The sequence below is a fragment of the Stenella coeruleoalba genome, assembly GCF_951394435.1.
Source record: "Stenella coeruleoalba genome assembly, chromosome: 14".
Taxonomy (NCBI): domain Eukaryota; kingdom Metazoa; phylum Chordata; class Mammalia; order Artiodactyla; family Delphinidae; genus Stenella; species Stenella coeruleoalba.
The window spans coordinates 79,878,006-79,889,338 of NC_137160.1; positions in this window are offsets into that span (position 1 = coordinate 79,878,006).

Consider the following 11,333-nt stretch of genomic DNA (forward strand, 5'->3'; position numbering starts at 1 on the left):
TTGTCATGATATGTGGTAGGAGGATAAACTGACCTATAGCCGTTTATTTCCAATTTTCCAGGTCAGGACAACCCTTATAGCCAGAGTCCTAATTTCAAATATATAATTCCATTGTCTTCACATATATCCTTGTGATCAGTGGAATACATGCCCAAATTTTGGTAACTAAGGAAATGGTGGTATAAAGCTTGGATATCGGAATATTAAACCTGTTCCTACTCTCTAAAGATATCGCCACCTGTAAATATGCATGCTTTGGAGTTAATCATCTCACTGGTCCCTTTCAGTCTGACTGCTTATCTCTAGATACCCTTTATTCTTTATAAAATTATGGCTTTGATATCTGTCACTTCATATTTATTCATTTATTATTTTGATCAGTATTCATTCAACATTCTTTCATCTGATCAATATTTACTGAGTGTTTACTATGTGTTAGGCACTAAGACCTCATGTACAGCAGTGAAAGAAGGTTCCTGCTACCATGAAGCTTATGTATTAGTGGGGAGATGGATACTAAGTAAATAATAACAATTATAATTAGAATAATTGAAAAATGTAATTGAAAACCATGTGAAGATCAGAGTATAATCCAGTTGAAGGGAACAGAATATGCAAAAGCCCTGAGGTAAGAACAAGAGTTTTTAGAGGAACAGAAAATAAGTTCAGTGTGGCTCTGAGTATCAGAAGTTCAGTAAGTGTCCAGAATGGTATGTTCTGTCATTTGGTTTAAGCTGAATTCTCCCAAGCATTTGGGAACTAGGAAAGGACCTTCGTTCTTGTTAACAAGTAACTTCTCCATTATCCCTTTCATGAGTTTAGGTTTGGATCATGGCTACTCTTAAGCTTCATCCTCTAACTTGAAGCATCCCAGTGGTTTTAGCTTATCTCATGCCACCTCAAGCCCTCTCGATAAAAATAACTTTGTCCTTTTTCCATTCCCAGTACTTAACACTTAGTGAGCTCTTATCATGTGTCAGGTGCCCTGCTAAGCACTGGACATGCATTATCTCCTTTAATCCCTACAACAACCTTGTTAGGGATGGTATCATTGTACAGGCAAGAAAACTGAGGCTCAGGGAGACTGGATGACTTGTTCAAAATCACTAAAGAAAGAAGTGGGGGAACAGAAATTTGCCTTGTCCAGGAGTTTGCCGTGCGACCTTTGGCCGCACTCTATTGGCTGCCCTTCTCTCCCACGTGATGGACATGAGCCTTGACCTAACTCAGTTCCTAAAATCATGGAGGATCTCAGGGAGTCCTCAGGCTCTTCTAAGGGACCTTTCAGTTCTGCCAGTTTACTGGTTCCAAATGCCGTTTGGGACCAGATCCAGGCTGACTTCATCTGAGTCTCAAGGGAGGATTTAAAAAAAAAAAATAGATGCTAGGATTTGAACCCAAGGCTAAAAATCATCTGCCTCTTTTGGAAAGCTCCCCCAGGTGATTCTGGTAAGCAGCAAAGAAGAGGTCAGGTTTATCCAGCCTGAGCTTCCTGATATAAGCAGCCTGTGCCAGGAAACTTTCAGAAGTGGAGAGATGATCACATACCAGTTTGATAGACCTAGTATTTGGAACCTTCTTTCTTCTTTGCCTGAACTCTGCCCTTCCAAACTTTGGTTGCCTGAAGAAATGAGGTCATCCAGTGTCAACCAATAATGCCATACGGTTGAAAATTCTTATAGCTGATAAACAACATCACATCCCATTTCCTAGAACTGTGCTGCTTTGTTCTGATTTTTGTAAGGGAAAAAAAACACAAGCAAACACAGCACTTCAGAGTGCAAATCATAAAAGAAAAGCATGTGTGCCTCACTATATCCACTTTGCAAAAAGATCAAAGGTACAGAACGAAGAGAAGGAAGTGGAAAGAGGAACAGGGGAGGAAGAAGTCGATGGGGATAGAAAGAGAAAGAAGAAAGATTAGGTCAAATATGGGCTCTACTGACTAGTTCTGAATTTTTAAAACCCACTTTCACTCTTACTCAAAAGAACCATAGAGAAAATTTTCCCTTACCAAGAGTGTTGTACCTTCATTGGCCCAAAAGATCCAGGAAAGTTTTAATCCTTAATGCACAAAAATTCCCCAAGAGCCCAAGAAGAGCTGCTTTGCTGGATTGTGACAGAAAGCCCACGCCTTCATGTATAATTGAAGACGTTTAGGGCAGCAATACAACCCTTCCTGCTTACACACAGACTCCAAACCGTCGCTAATGTGCAGCTATCTCAGGAAGCTCTCTGAAGCAATTAAAAATGGTTATTCTGCTGCCTAGGAAGAGTCTGAGCTCATCCTAGCCTTTGCATGGATTGTGGCAACACACTAAGGAGTTATTCACTTCACTTGTACTCATTCTGCAAACTTTTCTCAAACTGCGATTGCTAAACATGTATAAGGCTCATTACTTTTTTTTTCAAAATAACACAAATAGTGAAGATTGTTTTTGATAAGCATTTCCTCTTAATTTATCCAGTTGATTTCTAATTTGCCAAGTGTAGGAGGTAAAATTATATTATGTGTGGTCTCCACCCCCTCAGGAAAATTTTGCTTCTGAAATTGTAATGCTGCAATCTTCATCTTCCACATAGGAAACCTAATTTAATTCATAGCAAATGTTGTACTGAATGGAGTGTTATTTTGCATTTCATCTGTGATATACACAAGTCTCCAAAAATGGAAGGAAAAAATTGGTTACCTCATTAGGCTGTGTAGTTTAGAGCAGTGTTACTCAATGTGTGATCTACAGTCCAGCAGCGCCAACAGGACCTAATATTTTGTAGAAATAAAAACCACTGCTTGGGCTTCCCTGGTGGTGCAGTGGTTGAGAGTCCGCCTGCCGATGCAGGGGACACGGGTTCGGGACACGGGTTCGTGCCCCGGTCCGGGAAGATCCCACATGCCGCAGAGCGGCTAGGCCTGTGAGCCACGGCCGCTGAGCCTGCGCGTCCGGAGCCTGTGCTCCGCAACAGGAGAGGCCACAACAGTGAGAGGCCCGTGTACCACAAAAAAAAAAAAAAAAAAAAAATCCAGAAAAGATGAAAATGCATGCTCTCCACTGTGGTTGAAGGATAGCAAGGATCCAGTCCACAAGAGTTCCTGGAACTCATGTGACCCCCAAGTCCGGGTGCTTTTGCTTCAAAGTATTTCAGAAACCACAAGTAGGAGTGTGGAAAGGAAAAAAGTTCCATCTTCAAATTTGAAGCACTTAAAATCAGTTACGAATAACCCATTTTTAGGGTTACTGAGATTTGGTCATTCACAAGGCAACTGAAACACTTTACAGTAGGTCCACTAGAGGCCCTGAAGTAGAGATTGTCACAGCCATTTCCCAAGATATTTGTTGTTCATGTCCCTTTGGAGAGAGTATGTCCAGTTCACCTCAATTCCTTTCTCTAAGGGTGTGTGTGTGTGTGTGTGTGTGTGTGTGTGTGTGTCCAAGCACTTTCTCATTTGGAGCCTCTGCTCGTGCTCTTCTTCCTGCCTGGTGGGATTATACCCTGCTCCTACTTCTAATGCTACAGATCTCAACTTAAACGTTAACTTCTTTTTTTTTTGCGGTACGTGGGCCTCTCACTGCTGTAGCCTCTCCCGTTGCGGAGCACAGGCTCCGGACGCGCAGGCTCAGCGGCCATGGCTCACGGGCCCAGCCACTCCGCGGCATGTGGGATCTTCCCAGACCGGGGCACGAACCCATGTCCCTTGCATCGGCAGGCGGACTCTCAACCACTGAGCCACCAGGGAAGCCCTTAAATGTTAACTTATGAGTGAGGCCTTCCTTGACCATTCTTTTAAGTAAGTCCTTTGCTATTATCTGTCTGTCAGCCCACTCATATTTATTAAACACTTTGTGCCAGGCTGTTTATTCTCTAGGTATAAAACTGTGACCAAATAAAGGCCCTGACCTCAAAGAGCATTTTGAAATAACCTGTTCACTTTTTTTCTAGTGGGAGGGGCTCTCTTCCCCTTAGAATAAAGGTTGTATGAGGGCATGGACAGGTCTGTTTAGCTCATCGTTATATGCACTCCCAGCACACATGACAGTACCAGGCATCCATTTGTCACAGGGTTTGTGAATGAGTCAAGGAGTAGATGACGTCTTCACTACATTGGCCACCAACTGACTGGAACCCTAGACCTGAGCTAAGCCAGATTCTCTCTCCCAAGAGTTTAGAATTTGATCCATAGACACAGACAGAAAGTGACTCCAATGGTAAGGTCCCCAGATCTGCCCTAGTTCCTGCCTGTCCCTAGGCCTGGTTGTCTAACTCCTTTTGGAGCTCATGAAACAAATCTTCCTTCCAATAAATTTCCCAAAGGCAATTTTAATCGTTCTCTGTATCTAGCAACTCAGTAATGCCACTGATCAGCACAAAAAAGCATTAATCAGCTCACATCAAAATCTGGCTTCAGTGGCTTCCTGTTGTTTTAGAATGAAATCCAGACTCCTTACCAGTGCTGGAAAGGTCCTGTGTGGTCTGGCCCTGCTTACCTCTCCTACCCTCAGTGGGCTTCTTTCTGTTTCTTAAGCAATCTGAGTTGTTTTCCACCTCAGGGCCTCTGCACGTGCTATTCCCATTACCTGGAATGTTCTTCCCTCAGCTCTCCAAATGTCTGGCTTCTCCTTAGCCATCAGCTCTCCACTCAAGTGTCACCTCCCCAGAGAGGCGTTCTAAGTCAGTCTTGGACCCAGCACTCCTCAACTGACACATTCACATTAGAACATCAGAGGAAGGACTGTTTACAAAGGTGTGGGGAGCAATAGTGCAGTACCCCAGAAACAAAAGAGGGGTTGGTACCCCTCTTAAGTCTGAAGGGAAGAAGGCAGGGGCTGTCTGGGACCCAAAAGGAGAGTTCCATGGAGACGGCTGCCCCCAGAGGGGCTTTGACCTTCTGTCCAGTGAGTCACCAGCTCAAGGCAACCAAGCTCAAGCAAGGAGAGAGCCCTGGAGGAAAATACCCTGAAATCGTTCTCCTCTCTCCCTCTGTTCTCCTGCCAGGATTCCCTGTTGACCAAACCCATCTGAAACCAGAGGGCAAGGAAGCCTCTTGAAATGGAACAGGAGTTGGCAAACTTTTTCTGTAAAGGTCCAGTTGGTACTATTTTCAGCTCTAGGGGCCATGCAGTCTCTGTCATAACTACTCAACTCTGATATGGTAGCATGAGAAAAGGCGAACAATACATAAATGAATGGGTGTGGTTGTGTTTCAGTACAACTTTATTAACAAAAACAAGCAGTGAGCCGTATTTGCTTGGGCTGGATGTAGAACATTCAAGATAATCTACGGGGTCAGAGGACAGGGTGGAAAAACGTGGGGAGTGGCTCTAGGGTTCAACAGAATGTATCTAGCATCCCTTCTCCGGCTACCCCATCTAAAATACTCCACTCCCCTCACAGATACAGAGAACAAACTAGTAGTTACCAATGGAGAGAGGGGAGGGGTAAGATAGGGGTAGGGAATGAAGAGGTTCAGGCTACTACCTATAAAATAAATAAGCTACAAGGATATACTGTACCAAACAAGGAATATAGCCAATATTTTATAATAACTCTAAGTGGAGTATAATCTGTAAATATTCTGAATCACTGTGTTGTACACCTGAAACTTACATAACATTGTAAATCAACTGTACCTCAATATAATAATAGTTTAAAATTAAAAAATATAATTAAAAAAATACTCCACTCCCCCAACTCACTATCACATTATCCTATTTTATTGCCTTCCTTACAGATTGTAAGTATCTCATTTGTTTGTCCATCAGAGTAGGTATCATGGCTCTCTTGTTTGCCACTATATCCCCAGCACCTTAAATAGTGCCTGACATGTGGTAGCTTCTCAAATAAATATTACTGAGTGAATAAGAAGACTTAACTGACAAAGTGTGATACAGGTTGACAAAACCAGAACATCTGGTCTCCTTAACTCAGGTGCACCAAATGATACACTCCAAACATAGAGACTCAGCTCTCGCTCTCTAGCCCACATGTAGGTGCAATCCTTGTCTACTCTCCAGTCTTCCTAATACCCACCAGATCAAGCCTGCTCAGCTGTCACCCCTAGCACCTCCACCACCCATTACTCCAGGCTGCCATTCCACGGGTCAGTTTTCAGCCTTTCAGAACCTAATCTGGTTTGCAGTCCAGATTCTTTGGAAGTGATTCTGCTTCAGGAGACCTCCTGCGAACATGGCGAGCCACATGCAAGTCCCCACTAGGCAAGGGAAGGAGAAGGCTTTTATAGAGGGGAAGAGGCAGTGGGAGGGCTCTAGGAAACAAAGAGTCCATGGCTTGTCATTGGCTGAGTCCTTGCCAGGAAAAAAGAGGAATCTTTCTTCTTCCTGTTGGGCACTGTTATCATCACAGGGCATGAGGGCTCCCCCTTCTGGTCTCCCAACTCTATTTAGTTGAAGTTTCTGTTTATTAATTTTTTATAGCAGGTTCATCCATGAGTTGCAGAGTATAGTCCAAAACACAGCATTTTCTCTCTCTATATGTACACATATGTATGTGTGTATATCATTATTTTATATATATATATATATATATATATATAAAATTATAGGCTGGATACAGTTCTTCTCTGGAACAATGGAGGATGAATGGGAAAAAGATTTTTAAGTCAGAGAGTTTGTGTTTTATGCCCCTCCATCTTCAAGTGGTTTCATTAAAAGGTGGTGTGGTTTAAAAAATTAACAGGACAGAATCTGTTTCACCCTCATACTCCCTCTCCCCTGTTTTGCTCATTTTTCCCCCTTGTGAGAGGATCAAACTTGTTGGAAATTGGAAACGTAAATGGTTTTCTAATAATATTAGCCAAAAAGGCACTGTTCTTTTGTAGCAAAGCCCTGAGACCATAGCAGTTACTTTATGACTGCTAAAGCCAGGTAGTTGAGACTAATGCAGAATCTGGCAGCAAATGTACTCAACTTCTTACCATTCCTGAAGATCTGGAACCTTTCTCTTGCATTTTCACAGATCAGCAGATTCTCAATCTCTCTCTCTCTCTCTCTCTCTCTCTCTCTCTCTCTCTCTCTCTCTCTCTCTCTTCCTCTCTCCCCCCTTCCTCCCTCCCTCCCTCTCTCTCTCTCTCCCTCCCTCCCTCCCTCCTTCCCTCCTTCCCTCTCTCTTTCCCGCCTTCCCTCTCCCTCCCTTCCTCTATTATGGAATCCTAGATACAACTAACATCAAAAAGCATACATTCAACATCACCCCATTGAATATTGTAGATCTAGGGATACATTTGGCATTGAGAAGTTGTTCTTTTTCTTTTTCTTTTTTTTTTTTGTGGTACTCACAGGCCCAGCCGCTCCACGGCACGTGGGATCTTCCCGGACCAGGGCAGAAGCCCGTGTCCCCTGCATCGGCAGGCGGACTCTCAACCACTGCGCCACCAGGGAAGCCTGAGAAGTTGTTCTTTGAATCCATCTCATTTCATCTCATTTGAGTCATCTCATTTCTGTAGTCCATTGAATCTGTGATTGTTTCCTTGGCCTACATTTCAATTTTACCTTTGGTACATACCTTATAATATAATTTCTCAACCAGCAAGTCTGTTTCCTTTGCCTTTCAAAGACAGACATCTACCCTGTAAAATCATGAGTCATAAAGAAACGATCACAAATGCTGATACCTGGGTACACAAGATGTCCATCACAGCATTTTTCATGCTTTGTGTAACAACAGAAACCCACTAAAAAGAACCTAAATAGCTAATTATCAGGGAATGGTTACATAAGTAATAATCCATCTAATTAACAGGAAATGATGCAGACTATGAAAATAGCGACAAAGAACGTTAATAGTGATATAACGTGTAGGAGGATTAGAAGGAAATATTCCCTTATTTTCATGGTGGTTAACACTGGATGGCAGGATATAGGTGATATCTCGTCTTATTTACGCTTTTATTCATTTCCCTACTTTTCTAGAATGAAGGTATATTAGTTTTACATTTGGAAGTAAAACTGTTTTCAAAGGTCAAAAAGGGTAAGTTGCTACCTCAGGATCTAGAAAGCTGGAGTGAGTTTTTTCCCTCTCCTACGCTGGCTATTAGGAAGTCACTTTCTTCTCTCCTTTTAAAAGAGGGAAGGTATTTCCACATTATTAAGCAGTCAGCCAGTAGGGTTCATTCAAGAGCAATAAATTGACCTCTCAAGAGAAAATTAGTGAAGCTCAGGAAATTAGAGCTAGAAACCCCTACTGAGTGGTCTAACGCATCCCTCAAGAATCAACGCCATATACATTGCACTTTCTGGTATGGGCACTTCTTTTCAATCTAATTGTAAATGTTTCAAGTGATTGCGATTTCACTGCTGTATTTTAGACCAGTCAACAAACTATTAATCCATCTTCCCTGAGCAGACTATAATAACTCCAGCAAACTTCAGAGATGTCAAACTACCTCTCTTGCCTGGACCTGCTAGCTGAACAAGTATCTTAGACCTGGTTCAAATCCTGGCACCTCCACTCAGCTATAAGGCCTTATACAAGATAGTTTACCTATCTGATCCTAGGTTTCCTCAGCTGTAAAGAGAAACCTCTCAGGCTTCCCTGGTGGCGCAGTGGTTGAGAGTCCGCCTGCCGTTGCAGGGGACACGGGTTCGTGCCCCAGTCCGGGAAGATCCCACATGCCGCGGAGCGGCTGGGCCCGTGAGCCATGGCCGCTGAGCCTGCGCGTCCGGAGCCTGTACTCCGCAACGGGAGAGGCCACAACAGTGAGAAGCCCGCGTACCGCAAAAAAAAAAAAAAAGAAACCTCTCCACATATCTTACAAATGGTGCTGTAGGAATTAAATGAGATGATGCATGTAGGGAGTGCATTGAGTGCACACAGTAGGTGCTCAGTAAATGTTTGGTGATTCCAGAGTGCTGGACCGGTGTTGAACAGTTGTTTTCCTGACAGAGGAGATGGGCTATGCTGAGTCAACAACCCCTTTTTTGTGTGTATTTCCCTGGATGACACAAGTGGGTTGGAGTGGATGGTGCAGTTCATGACCTTGAAACAGCAAAATTCCATTTGGTACCCAATCCTTGGGCTTAGTCACACCAACTAATATCACCAGGCTCACATCACAAATATGGCTCATACAGCCACCATTGGAGCCTTTCCATTGTTGATAAGAGCTGCAACTAGAACACTGGCCATGGGGATGGGAACAAAAAGGATGGAGTGAAGAGTCATGTTTGACATGGAATCAGTAGGGTGTGATGAATTGTTCATGTAGAAGCTGAAGGAAAGAGAGTAATAATGCCCTCCAAGTTCCTAACTTGGATGACTACATGCACAGTTTATTGAGTCAACAAATATCTACTGAACACCTATTAAAAGCCAGGAACTGGGCACGAGGAACACCACAGTGAACAAAACAAACAAACAAAAATCTCTGCTTTTGTGAGTTTACCTTCTAGTGGGAGAGACAGACAATAACTAGTAAACAAATAAATAGGACAGTTTCTGGTTGTGGTAATGTAGTGAAGGAGATAAATAGGATAAAAGGATGGAGAATAAGATTATGGAAGCCTGCTTTAGATATGATGGTCAGGGAAGGACTCTCTCAGGAGGTAAATACATGAGGTGATGGGCTCTGAAAATGAGGAGACAAAAGGTGAGGAGAGGGAGAGATACAGTCCGGGAAGAAGGAATAGCAGGTCCAAGACCTTGGGATAGGAAGAGGCTAGGTGTACTCCTTGAGAAATGAAAAGGGAAAAAAAAAAAAAGGCCCTTGAAACTGGGCATAGTGAGGGGAGAGGATTGGCCGGGGAGGAGGTTAATTAGCCAAGGACCAAGCCTTGAGAAGCAGGTTCTTGGGGAGGACATTTTCACATTTGCCATGCTGAGTGTGAGGCACCAGAGGCAACCTAAAAACTAAAGATCCAGACCTACATCCTGCGAACTAGAGACCGTATTGGGATTTGGGAAAACGTTCCGTTCCGTCAAAATCACTGGGGAGTGTTCTAAAAATACGGACTTCTCAGGCATTCAAAATACAGATTTCTGGGGTGCCACCCTGGGAAGTTCTAATTCAAATAGATCTTGGTCAAGATCCGGAAATCATTTTTCATTTCTCCCAGGTAATTCTGATCCATTCATTCAAGACTACTGCTTGCATTCCTGGTACGTACCAGGACAATCCTAAGTGCTGGAGACACAGCCCTGAACAGGTTACAGAGCTTATAGTCTCGAGAAAGAACAGACAGCAAACCAGTAAACAAAGTAAATTACCATAGTGATACATGTCACCCCCCCCAAAAAAAAAGCTGGTAAAATGTATAATAATTATGGGACCTACACTAGATAAATCTAAAGAGCTCCCTGTCTCTCTGAGGAGGTGACATTTCAGTTGACAGCTGAGGCATAGAAGGAGCAGCCATGTGACAGTCTCGGGGAACACCATTCCAGGCAGAGGTAACAGCCGAGGCAAAGGCTTACTCGAGAGCTCAGTAGGTGAATCTAATTCTCTGGCTTATTCTCACTTGATTAACCAACCAAAATGGGGGAGAAGGCATGGTGGGAAAGGTACTGTTGTACTGTTTCATCATTTTTAAATCATTTTTAAAAATTGAAGTACAGTTAATTTACAGTGTTTCAGGTGTACAGCAAGGTGATTCAGATAGATATGTAGATAGATAGATATCCCTTTTCAGTATCCATTATAGGTTATTACATGATATCAAATATAGTTCCCTGTGCTATACAGTAGGTCCTTGTTATTTATCTATTTTATATATAGTAGTATGTATACGTTAATCCCAAACTCCTAATTTATCTCTGTCTCTGTACCCCACCCCTGCTATCCCCTTTGGGAACCATAAGTTTGTTTTCTGTATCTGTGAGTCTGTTTCTGTTTTGTAAATAAGTTCATTTGTATCTTTTTTTTAGATTCCACATATAGGTGATGTTTCATCTTTATACGTTCACCCAGCAAGCTATGCTAAGCACAATACCAGATACTGTACCAAGGGCTGACACAAAGATGAGCGAGACAGTTCCCTGTCTCAGGGAGTTTGCAGTCCAGTGAGGGAGGTAGATATTCAAATCACTGTGGCCCATGAAATGAGTGAGAGCATCCCAGGTAATCAAGTGATGTTCTGAGAAAGCCAAGCTGATGAGTAATACTTTCTCACCTCATCTCTCCGTATGATGGTGTGAGCAACTTTTTTTGAGACTCTACACACTAAAATTATTTGCACTTCTTTGTGACCCTGCCAGCTGAGACTATCTGGATTTTTCATGAAATATTTGCAACAATGGATATTGGGTTTGAGATACTGTATAACGACTATATTTGGGGGAAATATCATTCTAATAATAGCTAACATTTATTGAGCCCTTAGGAT